Consider the following 20,732-nt stretch of genomic DNA (forward strand, 5'->3'; position numbering starts at 1 on the left):
AGTAACTTTTACACAGCAAAAGATAATTTTAAACACACTAAACCCATAATGCTAGTGGTCTCAGAAGTGTCCCAAATTTCATGTCAGTAGGCAGGAGTGCAGGAAGGCAAGTTCAGGAGAGTGACGCTGAGGCATGAACCAGAACAGTGATGGGGAAATAGAGAGGAGGCAGGACCAGCTGGACTTGATCAACTGGATGGTGGAGGATTAAGGAGAGGAGTCGACATGGACTCCCAGGTGGAGAGTGGGGATGTTCACTAGAGTGGTACGCAAAGGGTAGGCTGATGGGGAGATGGTTTTGCATATTATTATCTGTCTTCAAGCTAGAAAAAAAGTTTAGTTTCAGACTTTCCTGTTCTGTTTAAAAGCAGATCTATTAGGAAAGTGTGTAGGGGGTATATATATAAAATAATTTTGAAGCTGGTTCATGGGTTCATGAGGATAAACTCTGCATTTTACAATTCTCTCAAAATTTGTACATATTTGAAATTTTCTGTATAAGAAAAAAGGTGAACAGCTAGATGGATTATTTAAGTCTATGCAGAGGAACAAGATGGGATAGAGTGAGAGAGAAAGAATATGTATTAAAGGTAACAAGCAGAAGAAGAAAAATCAAATAAAATAAGGACAATTTAAAGCAAAGTATGAAAGAAGGAGCCTGGGAAATCCCTTAAGTGAAGAGGCAGTAGCTAGAGCTTTTAAGGGGAGCCTATGACCTTGTCCACTGTAGGCCCTATGATGGCCTGAACTCCGAGTTTCAAGGATAGTCCCACCCTCTGGTAAAATGCTTAGGACATCTCATGGTAGCAGTACCATTTAGAGCAGGGTCATTGTAGAAAGTCATCTGAAAATCAGTCAGGCAAGAAAAGTGCAAGAGATAAGCCCCAGAGAATGGACATGGCTAGGGAAAGCATCCAAGTAGGCACCAGTTGACTGCTGAGGTACAAGACCATCTTCCACCTTGTCCTCACTGATTGAGGAAAGGGGGTTGGGGTGGGAACAGAGTGGCCAAGTGCATCTATAGACCTTCCAGATGGAGGTCTGGGAGGCAGCAGGCCTTCCTTCTAGTTGGAATTGACAAGATACTACCCTACAGAAGCTAAGAAGGAGCAGCCCAAGACTATTACTAATCCCACTGACTTCTGGAATAAGGGCCACCCAACTGACCTTCCTTGTCAGCCTTTTATAATCCCAGAGGATGGCTGGGCAATCTGCAGATAGCTGAATAGTTGATTTGAATAGCTGGGATGAGGCAAGAGTAAAACAAAAGCTTACAGTTACCTACAGACTTGGACTCATGGTAGGAACTCTGCATGATCAAATCAAATATAGAATCAACCACAGTACCTACCACACAGGACAGATAATAGTTTTAAAAATCACTCATGGGAATGAGTCTATCAAGTATTTTCCTGGGAGAAGGTCAGTGCTTTCCTCTCAAAAAGATAACGGATCTTGCAAAGGTAAAGTGAACATCCCTTACTAAACTCAGAGACCTACTAAATTCCACTACTACTCTCACCCTTCCTCTCTTCTCAGGTGAAGAAAGCATCTAGAGCCCTGCAACTGAATCCCTTCCTTGGCAAAATATATTAATAGCAGTGGTGTGTTGGTAAATATTTAAAAACTGGCTCTCAAGGGCTAAAGTGGAGAAGAATCCCTAATTTAGCATTTGCCAATATCAGTGGAGTAAATCCTGTTTCCAACCTGCTATCAGAGAACACAGTTGGGAAGACATCTGTATAAGTAGCTCTTACAAGCAACCCATCCTCTTCAGATCTCGGTTAAAGCACCATTTCTTTGGAGTTGCCTTTCTGAGAATCCTCAAACCAGTCAGGTGTCCCCATTATGTGCCTTTATAGAATCCTGTACTTTTTTATAGCATTTGTAACAATTAGTTATATAACTAGCTATTACATAATTAGTTTATTATATAAGTAGTTATTATACAAGGGGGGACCCAACAAAAACCAGAATTATCTTCTGGAGGTCAGGCCCCTTCTAGTACAGGCTTCCTCTGCTAGGTGAGTGTTCTAGGAACCCATCTGTATCAGTGTACCAGCTGGCATTGCTGTGAGAGGCTGTTAGGTTTCAGTGAATTTTTTTTTTGAAGACTCTTTCAAGCATTTGCCCATTTCATGATGGGTGATTTACGTGCACACCTGCTCACACTGCACTGAGTGTTCACCAGTTTTTGACCAAAAATGGCACAACCCCCATGTCCTACACTCTCTATTCACCTGATCTTGCCCCAAGTTACTTTTTTTTGTTTCCCTGGATGAAAAGAGTTCTCAAAGGGAAATGTTTTGCTGCTGTAGAAGAGGTGAAACAAAAATCGGCAGAAGTATTAAAGCCATCAAAATCGATAAGTTCAAAAACTGTTTTGAACAGTGGAAAAAATGTCTCAATGGGTGCATTGCATCAAATAGAGAGTACTTTGAAGGTGACTGAAGTTTAAACATGTAAATGTGTAGTTTAAACACATTTTTAAATAAATAAATTCTATTTTGGGGGTCCCTCCTTGTATAATTAGTTGTTTAAAGCTTTTATCCTCTGCTAGAACATAAATCTCTACGAGGGCAGGAACTGTGTCTGTCTTGTTCATCATTGTCTCCCCAGCAGCCAACGTGGGGCTTTACATGTAATAGACATGAAAATATAGTTGTTAAATGAATGAAGTCATGACATATAGGAACTGCGCCGTTCCCAGGTTCTCCCAGCCTTCTGTCAAGAAGGAAAATCCCTTTTTCAGGATTCACAGTCCATCTTGGTCTCAGCCTCTGGAAGGCACATGCAGATACCCTGGGCTTTACTCTTTCTCGTGGGAGCCTCACGTACTTTGGTGTCATGTTCTCTTTCTAGTTCTAGATGTCTGCTTATGGCACATGTGCTCAAAGACCATTTATTTAAAAGAATCATTCAGTGCTTTAGCCTTAAATTAAAAGAATCTTTTTAGTAGTGAAAATTAACTGTAATTATTTTAATAGCTTTCATTATTTAAATATTAATATTAGTATTTTAATAAGTCATTTCTCTTATGGTATGTTGTAATTAAATGCAATTATTTTATAGCTTTGGAAGTCAAATATAAAATTATGTTTGTGATACTGTTCAGTTTCTAGAAACAAATACATTAAAATGTATGATACACTCAATATTCTTTAGTTGTAAAAACATTTTTAGAGACCAGGTTCCAACCTGGCTTCCTGCAATGTCTGTGGTCTTTGTACCAGACCGGCTGAGGGGTAAGGCACAAGTCATCCAGGAGATGATCCAGCAGCTCGTGGAGGTGAATGACCAGCTTATCCACTGTATCGTGGAGTATCAGAACAAAGGCCTGGTAAATGAGTGCATCCAGTACCAGCATGTGTTACATAGAAATCTCATTTGTTTGGCACCATGGCCAATGCCAACCCAACCAGTCCTTCAAAATTAATGGAATAATCTTCCAGCCAGCTGATGTGAGGAGTAATTGAATGTAATCCATTTCCTGTGAAACGGAGACAGGATCTTTACCAACTCAACTGCTGAAAACATGAAGGAAACCCTTGTGGCTCTTTTGAAAGTGTAAATGTAAAGAATGCTACTAAATTAACTGTATTTCAATATAAATATTTACTTTTAATAATTAATCAGATTCCCCCAATTAGGTAGCCTCCAGGTGTTTTCTTTCCTGGAATAGGTGTGTTTGGATAATAAAGATATTATGGGCATCTTCAAGTCTACTTCTTTAGTTTCTACCTGAAGAGGAAACTGAGCAGGTGCTTGGTGATCAGCATGAACTGGTGAGACTCCTGACTGAGACCCTGCCAGCTGAACATGTAACTACGCTCTCCTTTCTCCCAGTTTGTAGTTGTGGACCCCCTGACCGCTCTTTTTGGGTTGCCACGAAATAAAGCTTGCCTTTCCACAAAAGACTGATAGTGAGGTATAGAAATTTTTATGTATTAAGTGTTCCATTTCCTTTCCCAGCAAAACTGTAGAAACTTAAAAATACATGTAACACCACCATTATCATTGCTAAGAAAATTCATAGTAATCCCTAATTATTATCTAATATCATCTAATAATAGATGATGTCATAGGGGAGGGGAGGACAAATATCTTTTTTCTTTTATTTTTTTAATGCTCTCAGCTAGGCTTCCATAATAAATGACAAATTGACAAAGGAAAAGCATGCAAGCCCTGAATGATGTGACATTGTGGCTTGGTTGAATGTCATCCCGCAAAGAGAAAGGTCCCCAGTTCAATTCCCGGACAAGGCACATGTCTGGGTTGTAGGTTCTGTCCCCAGTTGGGGCTGTGTGAGAGGCAACCAATAGATGTTTCTCTCCCTCTCTTTATCTCTTCCCCTCTCTCTAAAGACAAATAAATAAAATCTTTAAAAAGAAAACCAGCATTTTTATTTTTCTCTGATTATACTAGTGTGTTTACTATAGAAAATTTGGAACATGCACAAAAATAGAGAAGAAAATAAACATCAACTATAATTCTAATACCTTGAGAAATCTACTATAACATTTTTGTGTAGTTTCTTCTATTGTTTTTGTTATTCATATCATATAGTTCATTTAAAAAGATTTTATTTATTTATTTATTTATTAGAGAGAGGGGAGGGGAGGGAGGAAGAGAGGGAGAGAAACATTGATCAGCTGCCTCTCACTAATGCCCCAACTGGGGCCTAGCCCACAACCCAGTTATGAGCCCTGACTGGGAATCGAACCTGCAACCTATTACTTTGTGGGATGATGCTCAACCAACTGAGCCTGCCAGTCATGACTCATATAGTTCAATTTTTTCCCTGTACCACTCCCCCCCAATAGAGTTCAATTTTTTAGGAAAAATGAAATCATATGCATTTTTAGTTTTGGATCCTGCTTTTTTTGTTGTTATTGTTTTTAGATTGCAGATGAAATTGGTACTCTCTCTTTGAAGGGCAACTAAAAATCATGATATAAATATTAAATCTACATATCCTTTTGTTACAGGGCAAAATGGGATTTGGCCACCTGCCACAATACACAACCATAAAACAGAGATTGTTAGGGAAGGGAAAAGGTTTTTATTAACAGGGTGCCCAATTCGGGGAAGCTGGGGGCTCCCCTGCTCCAAGCTATTCTCTTCTGCAAAACACAGAAATCCCTTTGTTCCCAGAAAGACTGAAATCCAAATCCATGCTCCAAGACACCCTCACTCCATTCTTATCTGTAGTCCAAGGCTGCTACATGGATGGGTCTCAGTCTCTCCAGCTGCAGGATCTCTCTCTCTGGAGCATGCATTTATGAGGCCAACATCTCCATTGCCCTGCCACAGCTTCCTCCCTCTCCCACTGCCAGGATGCACTGCTAGATCACTGAAGACTGTTGTGGGAGGGGCTCAGTCTGCTGGGCTCTGAAGTCCAAGGCTGCTTATGCCCTTGGGGCTCAGGAATGTTCCCAGCCTGTGTTTCTGTGTGCTGCTCTTAGAGCAAGAGAATGGGAGTGGTCCAAGAGCCATGCCATGCAGTGCGGGACCACAGCATCCTGCTCAAGGCCACCACTAGCAAGATGCACATCCCTAGTAAGCCTGCTCCAGGCCATGTGCCAGGGGCAGGGCAATGCAAGAGCCCTGATAGGGGCCTGGTGTCCGGTGGGTCTGACGCTGGCAGGGTTCTCATCCTGTGCACAGGACTGAGCCTCTTCTGCTGGCTTCTGACCATGCAAATGATGACAATGCACAAAGGGTAGGGCTTCTGTGTGCCTTTTGTTTCAAATCTTTCCCCCCAAATCCTACATGCTGTGGGAGTGTTCAAATGCCAAACCAATTTGGGACAACATCTACCATGAGCATCAGCCCACACTATGTCTCTCTCCTTCCCCCTGCCTCCATGATCCAGAAGTGGGTAGGAGGGTTTTCTAGCTACGCAGGGGCATAGTGTCTCTGCCTGGGGTGAGGTGTCACTTTGTTACACATGTGTTGTGACCTTTTCAGCCCTGCACAGGTTCTGTGCAAGCTGCCTCTGGCTGTGTCATGCGCACTGCTCAGTTGCTGGGGCAATGCACATGGCAACACTAGCTTGTTTACTGTTTGTTGCCTGAGGGTTTGGAAAGGCGGTTGCACGGTTTTGGTTGCAGTATCAATGGGCACTTCCCAACCCCTCCTGAGGGTCTTTTTGGGGAGTGTAGGCTTCTAGCTTCCTGTCCCTGCTCCCCAGTGATCTGGCCAGACCCCTTTGTTACACTTTGATCCAACAATTCAATTTGTTCTCCAGATGTGCCCCATATGCTTAAAAAGATGTATGTATAAGAATTTTATTTATTTGTTTTATTATTTTAGAGAGAGAGAAATAGGGAAAGAGAAAGAGAGAGAGACATCGATTTTGTTGTTCCCCCCATCCACACATTCATTGGTTCCTTCTTGGATGCAACCTGACCAAGGATCAAACCAGCAACTTTTTAACTGTAAAAGGCCAAAGACAACCTAAATGTCCACATGTTACATTCATACAATGAAATACAGTCAAACCTTTGTTCTCAAATGTCTTGATTTGCAAACAATTCAGTTCTTGAACAAGTTGTCCAGGGAAAAAATGTCTCTGTTGTCTAACACAACTTAGGTCTCAAATCTCTACCTGACAACCCTTTCACTTTGATAACTGTGTCATCAGTCACATGTCTCAGGCAACAAACAAAGGAGATTCGGTTTTCGGTTTTTGAACAAATCACTTCTGGAACAGTTTTCCAAAATAACTAACTTCAAGAACTAAGTTTCCACCATACTATTCAACCATCAGAAAGAAAGTAGCTATATATAAATAACCCCCAAGCTCAGTTATTAGAAATAAATATACAGGACAAAGTTAATAGTATGCTCTCTCATCTGTGTAAAAAACTTAAGAAGTGTAAAAGGGATATTATATACCTTTATGCTAATATGGACATAATATTTCTGAAATCAGACATTAAAAATCTGTAAAAATGGCTCTCTTTGGTCTCAGCTGCAGAAACAAGATGATGAAGGGGACATCATCATTTGGAAAGCACCACAACAAGATTCACACGCTGTGCCATCGCTGTGGTTCAGAGGCCTACCACCTTTAGAAGTTCACTGTGGCAAGTGTGGCTACCTGCCTAGAGGAAAAGGAAGTATAACTGGAGTGCCAAGGCTAAACGACAAAACACCTAAAAATTATATACTGCCGATTCAGGCACAGATACTATAAAGGAACAACACCTAAACCCAAGAGGGCTACTGTTGCAGTATCCAGTATATCTTAAGGATTTCAATGATTAGTCAGGCAATAAATGTTCTGGTTTAAAAACTATGTAAAAATAGTTCTGCTGGGGACGGATCTGGGGGTTTGGAATGTTAGGAAGGTTTTGTATCTCTTGCATATACCCTTTGCAATGTAATGTGCTTCTTTTTTTATAACAATGTGCATGTATATTATTTTTTAATTAGAAGAGGTAAAGTATTTTTAAAGGGACCTGCAATTCTAATATTTGGAAATATCCATTGTTAACATTTTGATATATTTTCTCCCACTCTTTTCCTTTAGTGTGAGTACATGTATGTGTGTGGACACATGCATAGCCATACATATATACTGATAAGAAACAATCCCCATGATAATGTCAAAATTGGTATCAACTTATATGTATAATCTTGTATTAATTTCTACCATTTACTATTATCTTATTGTGATATTTTTCATGTCAATGAATATTCTTTAAATACAAAGAGTTTTGAATGGCTATAAAAATGTATACGCACATACTTGTGTATGTGTGTGCATCGTTTGTTGTTTCTTTTTTCTTTTTCTTTTTGACTCAATAAGTAAAGCTATGATAAATATCTTTGTACATATTCAATTTCATTAATTATTTAATTCTATTTAGAATTTTTTTCCTTAGGATAAATTCCTTAAAGTAGAATTACTGGGAATTATGTTTCTTTATATATATTTAGTTATATACATATATATATAAATAAATTATTTTCTAGAATGTCTATACCAATTTATATCCCAGGTGATTCTCTATTTACTATCAAGTTGATTTTCCAAAATGAAAAGTTTTGTTAAACTTTTTCATTATACAATTAACATACACTAAATATGCAAATTCAGAAAATACAGGAAAGCTATAAAAAGGGTAATAAAAATAACTATTCAGAGATACTCACCATTAACACTAATGTATACATCCTGATTTTTCCCTAGTATATGTATATTAACCTGATTTTGTTTAACTTAATGTTTCCTTCCAAGCTAACAGATAATATGGAGGTATAGTATCTTTTTCACAGATATATAGTAGTCTATTATAAGGATATGCTATAAATGGCTATGACAGATTTGGTTCTCTGAGAACCAGACTCTGAAATAAATTTTAACAGGCAAGATATTTATTAATGCATCACCTTGGTATCAACATATATGGAAAGGAAGGGAAAGACACTGCATTTAATAGAGGGAGAAGTTAAACTGGCATGTAAGCTCAGTGAGAGCCTCAGCTGACCTCATAAGGAGTTCTGGTGCTAGAATGGCCCCTCAGCAGTATATCAAAGTAGACTGAGATGGCCAGGGCTTTTTATACCCTAGCACCAATTAGTTACTGACTATGGACCATCCTGGGCAGGGGCATGCCTTTCTGCAGTTGAAGCAACCCTTGAAGGACTTAATAGCCTTCCCAGAAGTTGGGATAACAATCCTTCACTAAAGAGAGATCTGGGCAGCATATTACAGTGATCAGTATTGTCTACTTCTTGCTCTATTCAGATACTCTTTTTCATATTTGTTCTGGGAGCAGCAACACCATGATTAGAGTGGCATCTTTTCCTGTGGGAAACCTTTAAAAGGAAGGTTAATAGAATAAACTACAACCCCTGCAGTGAGTCTCAGGGGCTATACCTGATGCATATTGTTTCCCTATTCCACTATCCATTCTAGATTCCCCTTATCCTTAGCTATCAACTCTGCTGGTCCCAGCGGCTTACCTGATAGCATGACCCAGACCCTCACCCTGGTCACCCTATTCTTGGGCTGATGTTGCTACTCTTGATCATTTATTGTCAAAGCAGGGCACGCTTTGGACATGCACCAAAAGGTGTCCAATTGGATCACCTGAATGCCAAACTTAGTCTTCCATGCCTTGACTATGTAACCTGTGCCTGAATGATCTCTGGACTCAAATAGCACAAATAGTTTAGGTTCACAGCCATAGTTTGTAGCTCAGCAGAAGTTTTTCTATGTTCCCAGGGTAAACTTACCTTCTCTTTGGAGACCGGTACCCTCAATCCTGCAGAACTCAGAGTTGGGAGACAATTTGCCCAATTCTTGTGTTTCTACGCATCTTGTGAACAGACACCAAAAACTTTTGCTCTGAACTATCATTCCAGGGATGTTTGTTCCAAGGATGTTCTGTCTCTACAGAACTAAAGAGACCTTTGTTTATTGCCCAGTAAAATAAAAATAATGTCTCTCTCTATGGAAAAGTTTGGGTAGATTGTTCGATGGAAGTTTTGTGTTCTCTAAACAAGTACCTCCGCTATGATGCAAACCCACTGCATGTACAGTGTTTATCTAGACCACTCCACACCTTCCTTGTGGTACTTGAATAACAAGGGAAACCAATGTAAATATAAGCCTCATGCTGTTTGCTGTAGTATGAGCAATGAAGTCTTCTGACTCTGAACCAGGAATTTCATGCCTTCTGCCAGCTTCCATAAAAGTAGTAGACTACTTGCCAGCTTACAAATAGGGTAAAATCTCAGACCCTTCATGGTTCTTGACAACTAGGTTATAACTAAGTATTGGAGAATTAACACAACCCTGGGACAGAATTGTAAATGTATATTGTTATCCATTACATGTAAATGAGAACTGTTTTTCATTCTCCTTTCTGAGATGGAAAAGAACATGTTTGCCAGGTTAATGGTTGCATACCATGTACCTATGTTACACTGACCTACCAAAGATACCACATCTTGTATCTTTCTCTAGAAATCAGTCTGATTTTTCAAGGACCACACTGGTTAATAAAATGAAGGTATGATGGGGATCATCACCACTCCTGCATCCTTTAGATCTTTAAAGTGGCACTAATTCCCACCATTTTCCCTAGAAATAGTGTTTTGTTTTGTTTTTTTAATTTATGTCTAAGCTAGGGGAGGGGGCAGTTTCAGAGTCTTCCAGTTGACTTTCCCCATTATGATAGTTGTTACTTCATAGGCCAAAGACCCAATGTGGTGACTATGCCAACTATGAAGTATCTCCAGTCTGATTATATATTTGAGAACTGAGGATGACTAACATTGGGCCCACTGTGACCTGGACCTTGGATAGTTTTATAGAAAGTCACCACTGAGTCGCTTAAGGAGATTGGTGCCCTTCACAACAGTTTATTGCTTATCTCCTTGACATATGGTGTTGCCTCCTGGTCTTCTGTAAACTAATTATCTGGTGAGCTTTCCATCTTTACATAGTAAATGGTCTTCAGCAAAACAAATTCCCTGATCCTTTAAATTCTTTCTCCCACTGTCAGCCACAGAAAATATGGAATTTTAACCTCACTTAGTATGGGAAATCACTTTTTTCTTCTTCTAGGAACCATCCAAATAACAAATTTACACTGTCTCCTGAGGTTCTTATTATGATGTTAAATCCTGAGTACTAGGAGAGTGCTCCTAAATCTAAGTTCTCCCTTATCTGTTTTATGTTTCCTTCCTTTTCATCAAGCACCCTCAAAATTCAATCCTACACGCACCCTCTGTTTGTGCCAGCTAGATATTGAAGCTCTTTGGAGTATACTCATAGTTTCTTTCCTCCATTATCATATCCAGCACATTGGGACTTAATATCAGTTCAGGGCTACTAGACAGGAGACAACCTGAAAGCAAATAATTTTTTAAAAAGATTTTATTAATAATTTTTGAAGGGAGGGAGGAAGAGAAGAAGGGAGGAGGAGAGGGAGAGAAACACCCATGTGTGTTTGCCTCTCACGTGCCCCCTTCTGGGGACCTGGCCTGTAACCGAGGTGCATACCCTGACTGGGAATTAGAAGCATTGACCCCTGGCTTCACAGGCCAACACTCAATCCACTGAGCCACACTAGCCAGGGTTGAAACAAATCTTGAGAGGGAGATCACTTGTTGTCTTGACAGGAAGAGGTCTCTGCATCATCCCTGAACAATAGGGAAAGAATAGGTCTTAATAGGGAAGGGTGGGCCACTCCTGGGAACATCCTTATCTAATATCTCAAACCTTATTCTTTCCCATTCAGGGAACTGATCTGGGCTTAGTATACTTGTCTTGGTTAAAAGTTTAATCTTTGGAGCTTAGCTGCTCTGATGGAGTTTATTCTTTAGATTACTTATTCTCCCATTTATAGGAGATGAGAGTTACTTTGTAAGCTACAAACAAGATCCTACTTTGAATGAGTGATTAATCACTCTCAGCTTTTCATTATCTTTTTTCCAGTGTGTCAATCTTAGGAATAGTCACCAGTATGAGCTCGAACTGCCATAACCAAATACCATAAACTGGGTTGTTTAAACAATAGAAATTTATTTCTCATAGTTCTGGGAATTTGGGGATCAAGGTTTCTATTTGCTGGTTTGGTTCCCAATAAGGGATCACTTCCTGGTTTGTGGACAGCCGTCTTCTTGCTATGTCCTCACATGGCCTTTCCTTCATGAGGAGAGGGAGAGGGAGAAGGGAGGAGGTAGAGGGAGAGAGAGGGGTAGGTTCCTTTTTTTATGACTACCAATCCTGTCAGGTAAGGATGATACTTGTATGACTTCATTTAACCTTAATTACCTCCTAAAAGTCTAATCTCCAAGTACAATTACATTGAGGGTCAGAACTTATAAACTTAGGGGGGTAACACAATTCAGCCTATAGCATCATCCAATTTCATTGTCCTTATTATAGGAGACCATTTTGCGTGGCCGGAGACCGTTCTGCGTGGCCCAGCTCCCACTCAGAGAGGCCAGTGGAAAGTGAGGTCCCGCACACAGGACCTACACCCACAGATAGGTTCTGTGGGGAATCAGGCCTGCATTGTACCTTGGCCTCTTTGAGACTTGCTTTTTGCTAAAAAACCCTGAATTGAGGCAGCAAACGTTTACTGCATATCTTTAAAGTAACTTCCTAAAATCTATGCTAAACCTTCCAAGGACTAGTGCAACCGTTCAACCACTTTTCCCTTTACATTTGCAAATATCCTTCCTTTTTGATGTAATTAGCAACATCCTCTCCTTTGTTTTCTGTAAAAGGTAACCACAACCTGTGCATAGTAAATGAGGACCATCCTCAATGTAATGTGCCCAGAAAAGCAATAAAAGCCCGCAAGGCAAGGGTGGGCCTGCTCTCTCCCCTTGAGAGAGTGGCCATGCAGTCCCTTTTCTTCCACAGGACTTGGTAGTCCATGTGAATTTGTCTTGTCTCAGCCACAACGCTGCAGACACTGAAGGCCGGTGTCTGCATCACCTCATAGTTACTATTTTATCCATATTTCTTAAGTACCTGATACATCATATTACTTAATACATATACTTCCAATGGTGTACTAATCTGATTCACCATCCAAGAAAATTTTAACAACTAAACTGTAAAATTGTGATTCAGTTCTCAATGTAGGTGAGCAGCTAATCATTCGTCTCTAAAAGCCCATTTTATTTAGTGCCTGCTTACTCAGACCTCACTCCTGGCACCAACTGTCACATGTTGGGTTCCTGGGAAGCAGACTGTAAGATAGAATTTAACAGGCAGAATATTTATTAAGATATGCCCTTGAACTTAACACTTGTGAAAGGGAGGAAAAGGAAGCAGGATTGGGCAGAGGAAGAAATTAAACTGTATGTAGGTCCAAAAGGGGGCTTGGGGCATAAAATCGACCTTCAGAATTGTTCCAAGTTGGCTAAGATGGTCAGGCTCTTATACCCCAACTTTGTTCAGTAAGTAAATGTGGGACACCCTGTGATGGGGCCTAACCTCAGCAACCTAGCTTTCTGCAAATGTAGCAGTCCTGAAGGTATCAAAGACTACCAATAGCATGCCCAGTACCTAGAATAAGACCTTATTGTAGTGGGATCTGGGCAGCATATCACAATGCCCACCACAGGAGTGAAGCATTTAAATCTCTCACTCATTTTGTTTCCATAGAAGGGGAAAAAAATTCCACTCCTCGTGAAGAAAAAGAATGAGAACTTCACAGTATCTCTCTCTCTCTCCCAAGGGAAGTAGGAATGATTTCTCTGGTAGATGAGACTAGGAAAAGGAATCAAGCTTGAAAGGCTAAACCCTTTCTAGGCTTTCCGTTTCTCTCTCTCCCACCCTTTCTCTCTGCTGTCTTTATCCTCTGGCTTGTCAGTAAGATTCAACAAATTCTCTGGTCTTCAATATTACAAGCTTATAGGGCAGACCTGAATCCCATGGAAAGACCTGAGGTTCTTCAGTTCTGCCTATGCCTAGGTAATGTATTCCTAGGTAATGTGGCCCATTTGCCACATGTAACCTCTTTCTCTAATTGGCTTTATCCAAGTTAATTTTTTAAACTGTATTTATTATGAAAATTTCAAACATGTCCAAAATGAGAGAGAATAATACAATGAATGAACATATATTCAGTACCCAATTAAACAAATGCCATGATTTTTACTCAAGTCAGTATTTTTATTTCTTCCTGATTCCTGAATCTTATTTTTCACTTGTTGCCATACTTGGAAGGGAAGAAAACAGTGTTATTTTAAGTATTTAAAAAAAAAAAAAGAAATCAAGAAACTTCAAATAAAATCTGGATTTGTGATTGACCTTCTGGAAAAGAAGAAAAAAGCAAAAAAACCTTGTAACACTGGACAGCATGGCAAAACCCAGCTAGCTCTGAGAAGCAGCTACCTGCTTTACCCTGGGTAGGAACTCTCCTGTTGGTCATAATATCCACCCCTCCCAACATGGAAGCCAAGTGTCAGTTTGTCATTCTCTATAATGTTTAAACTGTTGCTTGTATTACAATGAACTTCCTCCCTTTCCTTACTTATTTATGTTATCTATCCGGCTCCTGCAGACATTTGAATTTTTGGCCCTGTCTCTATAGACAGCCTTTTAAGTCTACCTAAAGACCAAATCTAGTGAAACATAATCACATTGTCTAAATGTTCCTAGCAGCTTTATTGTAAGACAAAAACCATGTATAAAATTTCCATCAAGAGGTAAATGGATAAATTTAGTATAATCATACAATGGAATACTACAGCAGCACTAAAAAGGAATAAGGATTCCTTTTATATAACAACATGGTTGAATTTCAAAAAATTGTGCTGAGTAAAGAAATAAAACAAAAAAAGAGAATATAATGTATTGTTCCATTTATATAAATTCTAGAAAATTCAATTAACCTTTAGTGACAGAAAGCAGACCAGTGGATAGAAAGCAGATCAGTGGTTGCCTAGGGATTACACAAATAAAGGCAGATGGAATGGATTTGAAAGGGCTATGAAGCAACTTTTGGAGCTAATGGACTTATTTATTATCACGATTGTGGTGATGGTTCCATGGCTTTATATATGTCACAGCTCATCAAATCATGCACTTTAAATATGTGCAGTTCATTGTATGTCAATCACATCTAAATAAAGCTGTAACAACAACAACAAAAAACAAAACAACATGAAGTGTCTACCATATATACCAGTGGGTGCTCAACGCATATTTACCTGTCATTGACAGAAGATATTTATTCATTAATTGGTCACATCGATTCAAAAAGAAAAATCTGCAATTCTGAACCTGTTCACTTGTTATTTCTATAGCTAGAAATGCCATGCACTAAAATTAAAGAGAAAGTCTTAAAGCTTCTAGAAATGAGTAACAGTGGTTGTCTCTGGGGAGAAAACTAAGATGCTAGGAAAAAAGGATAGGCAAGTAACTTTTTACTTTTTATATTGGTCACAGGCACATTATATTCAAACTGAAAGTTCTTTCTTAGAACAACTTGATAAAAAATGCAGTAAAAGGTCATAGGAAATGATTTGAATGTGTTTCCATAAAATATTTGAATTCAGAGATGATTTAGAGCTAATAAAGTAAATTAAACATGTATAAGCATCTGGTGACAAGAGAATTAAGAAACCAGTTATTAAGGTCCGGTTAAGATGGCAGTATAGGCAGATATGGCTTGCCTCTTCACACAGCCACATCAAAATTACAATGAAAGTATCAACCATCAGAACAACCATCACTCAGAACCATCAGAAATAGACTTGAATTGAAGACTGACAACTATGGAATTTAAAAAACCACATTCATTGAGACTGGTAGGAGGGGCAAAGACATGGAACAGGCTGGTCTCTCACCCACGTGTGGTAGATAAAAATTTGGGAGGGATATCTTGGGAGTGAGGAGTGCCAGCCACAGAACAGGCCCCCAGCCCAGGGTTCCAGGGCCAGGAAGGTAAGTCCTCACAGCTTCTAGCTGCAAAAACCAATGGGGAATGCGTTGGTGGAAGAAACTGCTTGAGCCCCAAACCGGTCCTCTTAAAGAACCCACACATAGACTCACCTACTCAGACTCACTCCCTCTGAGCTCTAGAGCTGGGGTGGCAGCTTGAAGGACACCAGTGGCATACTGGGAGAGGCTGAAGTGTCTGGCATTGGGGTGAGCAGAGGCCACTGTCCCTTTTCTGAGCCCTCCTCCCATACAGCCGTGGAGCTGGCAAGCTGGTGCCATGTTTGAGACTCCAACAACCTGGTTAACACTGTTTCACCTGCCTTGGAGATCCCCAGAGACTCTGTCCAACCTAACTTATGGGCCCAACCCAGCTGCTTTTCCATATGAATGGCTGGTCTTGGCTCCTGTACTACAACTTCCTAAATCCTATCAAACAAGCAATAGCTGGTCTCAGTTAGCTCCAGGCCAGGCACTCGCAGCAGCTAGCCTAGATTCACAGTTTGGCTTTGCATGGGATCTCCAAGTCCAGCACAAGTAGTAGCCTTCTCAGATTGCTTTATAGCTCAGGAAGGGTGCTGTGGGAAAAACATAGGTGGGGCCTGAACTTGGTCTGCACCACCCAGGAAACTGCAGGTCCAGCACACCCAGTGGACAGCTACAGACCACTTTAGAACACTGCCACCCTGCTCCTGGGTAGCTAATCCTCCACAGAGGGCAGAGGTTGGTGGTCAGTGGTCATGGCCAATCCTTGAAGCTGACTGGCCTGGGTAAATCCCTCCCATTTACCTGCCAACAGCAACCAAGACTCAACTACAAGATGAGGCTGTACTTAGCCCACATGAAGGGTGCATCTTGAATAGCAGCTTGGATGATAGGGGAGGCTGGGCCACTGCACCCTACAGGACACTTACTATATTAGGTCACACTATCAAGACACAGAGTCAAGGCAGCTCTACCTAATACATAGAAACAAATACAGGGAGGCTGCCAAAATGAGGAGACAAAGAAACATGACCCAAATTGACTCAGATCCCGGCCCACGGGATCCTGTGTTGTGGCAGCAATATACAAATACACACGGACTACAGAAATCCTGTGGAGAAAAAGGGGCTGTGCAGCTGCTCTCCAAGTTAGAGAGAGTGCCCCAAGACCCCCGCCTGGACAGGCTTTTATTGTTTTTCTGGGCACATTACATCGAGGATGGTCCTCATTTACTACGCATAGGTTTGTTTTGGGTGGTTATCTTTTGCAGACAAAGGAAAGGATGTTGCTGAATACATCAAAGAAGGATATTTGCAATATAAAGGGAGAAGTGGTTGAAACCGGTTATGCTCCATACCTGGAAGGTCTAGCTCAGATTTTAGGAAGATAAAGATACTCAGTAAACATTTGCTGCCTCAATTCAGGGTGAGGGAGTTTTAGCAAGAGCAACTCTCATAGCAGTCAAGGTACAATGCAGGCCTGATTTCCCACAGGAGAACCTATCCATGGACGTGGGTCCTGCCCGCCAACCTTGCTCTCACTGGCTTTTCCGAGTGGGGGCTGGGCCACATTTCCCACGCTTGGAATGGTTCCCCATACCAAATGAAACAACAGATTGAAACTCCAGAAAAAGAGTTCAACAGAATGGAGACAAGCGATCTATCAGATGCAGAGCCCTCAGCAGCATAAAGAAGATCTAATCAGAAATGAAGGATTCACTAATTGAAGTAAAGAACAATTTACAGGGAAACAACAGTAGAATGGATGAAGCTAAGAATCAAATCAATGATTTGGAACATGAGGAAGCAAAAAACAATCCTTCAGAACAAGAAGAAGAAAAAGAATCTAAAAAGTGAGGGTAGTGTAAACAACCTCTAGGACAACTTCAAGAGGCCCAACATTCTCATCATAGGAGTGACAGTAGGAGAAGAGAAAGAGCAAGAAATTGGAAATCTATTTGAAAAAATAATGAACTTCCCTCATTTGACAAAGGAAATAGACATTCAAGTTCAGGAAACACAGAGAGACCCAACCAATTTGGGCTCAACCTTGGACCCAAAGAGGACCACAGCAAGACATATCATAATTAAAGTGCTAAGGGTTAAAGAGCAAAGAGAGCATCTTACAAGCAGTAAGGGAAAAGCAGAGAGTTACAAAACAAAGGAGTTACCATAAGACTGTCAGCTGATTTCTCAAAAGAAACTTTGCAGGCAAGAAAGGGCTGGAAAGAAGTATTCGAAGTCATGAAAGGCAATGACCTGTATCCAAGATTACTCTATCCAGCAAAGCTATCATTTAGAATGGAGGGGCAGATCAAGTGCTTCCCAGACAAGGTAAAGCTAAAGGAATTCATCATCGCCAAGCCATTATTACATGAATTGTTAAAGGGACTCATTGAAGAGCAAGAAGCAGATCAAAACTATGAACATTAAAATGACAACAAATTCACACCTATCAACAACTGAACTTAAAAATAAAAAAACAAAAACAAACCACCAGAACAGAAATAGAATCATAGGTGTGGGGATCATTTGGAGGGTTATCAGCTGGGAGGGGGGAGGAGCAGAATGGGGAAAATGGTGCAGGGTTCAAGAAGCATAATTGGTAGGGACAAAATAGCCAGGGGGATGTTAAAAATAGTATAGGAAATGGAGACCCATGGACATGAACTAAGGAGGTGTTGATGGAGGCAAGAGGAGTACTGGGCAGAGGGGGGCAAAGGGAAAAGAATTGGGACAACTGTAACACCACAGTCAATAAAATACACTTAAAAAAAGAAAATGGTTATGTATTAAGAATAAGACCACCCTTCCATCAATTTTATCAATATAACTGAATGCTAGAACACACTAGACAATGCTTGGAGAGTTCTGGAAGTAAATTCAGCTATACTGAGGCAGACAAATGAAGATGTTTGCAAATATTAAAAAACTAAAAGTTTACTTCCAGTTCTTTCATAATAGTCAACAAAAATGTTTTCCAGAAAAAAAAGAAAACAATATAAAACAAGAAATTAGACAAGAAAAGAGTGGTTCCAACCTTGGAGCTGAGTAAAGGGAAGTTCTCAGTGGTGTGGTAGAGTTAAAGAACAGGTGGGCTAAGTGGAGGCAAATGGCCAAACGTTTATTAGGGACAATCACCCAAGGCAAAAGAAAGAGAGAATCTCTGTAAAATAATATAGAAAATGGAAATACTTGATATGACAAACTAGGTAAAATACAAAGGGGAGGATAAAGCAATTTTAAACTCCAGGAAAAATAAAGCCATTCCGAAAGCTTGTGAGCCAGTCCTGGCAGGGTGGTTCAGTGGTTTGGAGTGTTGCCCCATACACCAACAGACTGAGGGTTCGATCCCCGGTTGGGGTATGTACAGGGGGCAACCAATCAATGTTTTTCTCTCTCTTTCTTTCCCTCCCTTCCTCTCTCTAACATCAATAAAAAAACATATCCTTTGGTGAGAATTAAAAAAAAAAAAGCTTGTGGGTCAAATATGAGGCACAAATATGTGTGCAATTTACAATAAGGGAAGATAATCCATTCAATCCCGATTCTCTTTTTTTAAATTGTCTTTTAAGATTTTATTTATTTTTAGAGAGGGTAAGGGAGGAAGAGATGGAGAGAAACATCAATGTGTGGTTGCCTCTCACATGCCTCCTACTGGTGACCTGGCCCACAACCCTGGTAAGTGCCATAGACTTTGGTTCCCAGGCTGGCACTCAATCCACTCAGTCACACCAGCCAGGGTTGATATATCTTTTAAGTGTCTGAGTAGTTCTGGCCCTCCACTTTTTGGGAATAGGGTTTTGTCCGTAACCAGGTTACTGACTGTGAAAGGGGAAGTATTCTGGCTTTCTCTTATTATCAATTTCAGGACAGGATTGATTGGTCATGTTTAGAAGAAATTGTGGTTTTAGTGTTGTAAAAAAGAACGGAAAAAAAATCATGGTTTAATCTTATAGTAGGACACCATGGCACACTACTGCCACCAGTTGGCAGCACACCTTAATTGCAAGAGTAGAAAAGAAGGGAAAACCAACTCTGATTTTTTTGAAGGTCCAGCAGCAAATGTCCTGTAACCAAGTGAAAAATGCAAAGGAATAATACTAAATGTAGGGAGAGTAAAGTGAGACAGTGGTCATGATCCCTAAAATACTTACAGGTTTTACAGGTTTGTGGAGGTAGTGAAAATGAAGAGTTAGGAAGCATAATCAGAAGACCTCTCTTTGGCCTAAATATCCAATGGCTGCACCTGGAACTCTTTAAAAGTGGTGCGAAGGAAAGAATAATTAATGAAGTGTTACTTTGAAAAGTCTTTCTTACAACATGTACATGACAAAAGCTACAAAACTCTGATGAATGCAATCAGAGAAACTAAATAAATAGACATTCCACATTGATGAGTAGATTCAGTATCATTAAGTTGTCAGTTCTTCCCAAATTGATTATAGATTTAATGCAATACAAATCAAAATCTGAATCAATATCAACTGATTCTAAAATTTATATGGAGAGGCAAAAGACCTAGCACAATATTGAAAAAGAAGAACAAAGTTAGAGGACTGATGCTACCTGACTTCAAGATTTACCATTAAGCTACAGTAATGAAAACATCGTAATATTGGCAAAAGAACAGGCAAGTGGATAAATGGAATATAATTAAGAGCCCAGAAATAGACTCCCATAAATATAGTCAAGTGATTTTAGAAAAAGAAGCAAAAGCAATACAATGGAATAAAGACAGTCTCTTCAACAAATAGTACTGCAACAATTGGATATCCACATCAAAAAAAAAAAAAAAAAAAAAGAATCTAGGTAAAGGTCTTACATCCTCCACAACAATAAACTCAAAAGTATATACCTAAACATAAAGTGCAAAACTATAAAACTTCTACACACAGGGGAAATACCTAGATGACCTTGGGTGTGGTGATACCTTTTAGATGTACCACCAAAGACATAATCCATGAAAGGAATAATTGATAAGCTGACCCTTATTAAAAATTTGTGACCTGCAAACCACAATGTCAAGAGAATCAGAAGACAAGGGAGACTGGGAGAACATATTTGCAAAAGACATTTAATAAAAGACTATTATCCAAAATATAGAAAGAACCCTTAAAACTCAACAGTAACAAAACAAATAACCCAAATAAAAATGGGCCAAAGACCTTAATAGACATCTCACCAAAGAATATATACAGATGGGAAATAAGTGTATGAAAAGATGGTCTACATCATATGTAATCAGGAAAATGCAAATTATAACAACAATGTGATACTACTATAAACCTATTAGAATGACCAGAAATATGGAACACTGACAA

At 39.8% G+C, this 20,732-nt stretch overlaps 1 protein-coding gene and 2 pseudogenes across 3 annotated transcripts in view; 2 read left to right on the forward strand and 1 right to left on the reverse strand.

Moving 5' to 3' along the window:
• The window catches only part of SLC35G2 (solute carrier family 35 member G2), a 105,912-nt gene that overhangs the window by 76,398 nt on the left and 8,782 nt on the right, over positions 1-20,732 (reverse strand). Inside the window, exon 3 of one of the 3 annotated variants that reach the window (XR_011651547.1) lies at positions 10,930-11,163. The exons of the other annotated variants lie outside the window; for them this stretch is intronic. The gene's annotated coding sequence lies outside the window, so the exon portion shown is untranslated. Of the gene's footprint in view, positions 1-10,929; positions 11,164-20,732 lie in introns of those variants that run through there. 3 annotated transcript variants of the gene reach the window in all.
• LOC112309524 (SS18-like protein 2 pseudogene) lies at positions 3,212-3,444 on the forward strand (annotated as a pseudogene).
• On the forward strand, positions 6,990-7,256 carry LOC112309998 (large ribosomal subunit protein eL37 pseudogene; annotated as a pseudogene).

Source organism: Desmodus rotundus, chromosome 8 (genome assembly GCF_022682495.2).
Source record: "Desmodus rotundus isolate HL8 chromosome 8, HLdesRot8A.1, whole genome shotgun sequence".
NCBI classification, from domain to species: Eukaryota; Metazoa; Chordata; class Mammalia; order Chiroptera; family Phyllostomidae; genus Desmodus; species Desmodus rotundus.